Genomic DNA, 1,967 nt, shown 5'->3' on the forward strand with positions numbered 1-1,967 from the left:
ATTTTTTCTTCATCCTTTGTTTCATATGGCAGAGAATCCATCACTTCACCCATTAAGTCCTCGATCTAAATTCAAGGGTTCTGCAACCCGAGATATCCAGATCGACGGAATCATGGGTAACAAAGGAAGCAACAAAAGTCATGTGGAAGAAAATGGCTCCTGGGTACAAATAGGAGTTCATAATCGTCCAGATCTACTCTTAGAGAAAACTCTAAAGCACTGCTTCACCAGTTTCCAGATTGCCATAAACCAAATTTTGGCACAAAACGCCAAATCCGAGTTGTTAAACAACAGATATGATACTTAAGAAGTAATCAAGGGAAAATTCGGCACTACAGTGTTGGACCCACAGTCAGCCTGCCAGTGGGACATCCAATCCAGTAGTCATAAGGAAATGATACGAAAATTTGAAGATACCAATCACAAGGAAGCCGAACCAAAGTAGATAAACATGGTGCAAGGAGGTCCCTCATGGCCAAATAAACGAAGTCATAATCAGCATTGGGGGGAACAACAAGTCGTATTTCCTGTCGTTCTCGGAGGTCCTCAGGAAGAAGGTCTAGTGATTATCACCAGTATCTTCGGCCACTACAGAACTGACTACATGTTCATAGATCCAGGAAGCTCGATGGATATAATCTATGAACAATGTTTCAAACAACTCGATCCAGAAGATAAAGCACACTTAGAACCAGTTGATTTCCCTCTCACTAGTTTCTACAACGAAGCTGTTTTTCCATTGGGATAAATTGCCTTTCCTGTGACTCTCTCAGATGGCGAACATTCATGCACAGTCACAGTAAATTTAATGGTTATGCCAGCAACAATGCACCACGATGTACTGCTGGGAAGACGATCGTAGAGAGAATTCAGCATGATTACTTCCATTCCGCACGCTGCTTGCGGCTTTCCAACGGAAACCGGGGTAGCAATTCTGTATTCCAGCAAGGAAGTCATGTACGTGGACGATGAGCCACATGCAAAGGTTGCCAAACCTTCAACATCAAACGAACCGGAAAGATAGGTTCTCAATGAAGAGTATCCAGAACAGACCATCTTACTAGGGCACACCATTTCACCGGAAATACGGATACAGTTGAAGGAATTACTTTCAAACAACAACGACATCTTCGTCTGGTGCCCAACAGACATGACTGGGGTTCCACGAGATATAGCGCAACACTGTTTGTACGTCCGACCTCAGCGGAACCCGTCGCGCAAGGAAGACGCAGTCTCAGCGCAGAAAATGCAGAAGCGATGAACGAGCAAATAACAGAATTACTCAACGCTGGGATCCTGTGCGAAGTACGGTACCAGACATGCGTCGCCAACCCAGTAATGGTTCAAAAACATAATGGCGGATGGCGCATGTGTGTCGACTTCAAAGACCTCAACAAAGCATGCCCGAAAGATTGTTATGCGCTACCAGAAATAGACAAGAAAGTTGACTCTCTAGCGTCTTTCCGCTGGAAGTGTTTTCTAGACTGTTATAAGGGCTATCATCAAGTCCAGATGAAGGAGGAAGACGAAGACAAAACAGCCTTTCGTACAGATAAAGGCATCTTTTGCTATACGAAAATGCCTTTTGGTCTCCGTAATGCAGGAGCTACTTACCAGCGCTTAATGGATACAGTCTTCGGGGAAGACATTGATAAAACAGTAGAAGTTTCTATGGATGACCTCCTCATCATGAGCCAAGAAGAAGAGACCATGCTCGCAAACATTCAGCGCACGTTCGATTCTTTGCGCATCGTCAATCTAAAACTTAACCCAACAAAGTGCTCCTTCGGAATGGAAGAGGGAAAATTTTTGGGGTTCATAGTAACCAGAGACGGTTTTAAGGTCAACCCGGAGTAGGTACAAGCCATCCAGCTAATGCCGTCACCTGCAACAGTGAAAGAAATGCAATGACTCGCGGGACGATTAGCAGCCTTGAATAGATTCTTGGCAAATCACGCTGCGAAATC

This window comes from Helianthus annuus, chromosome 10, assembly GCF_002127325.2.
Source record: "Helianthus annuus cultivar XRQ/B chromosome 10, HanXRQr2.0-SUNRISE, whole genome shotgun sequence".
Lineage (NCBI taxonomy): Eukaryota > Viridiplantae > Streptophyta > Magnoliopsida > Asterales > Asteraceae > Helianthus > Helianthus annuus.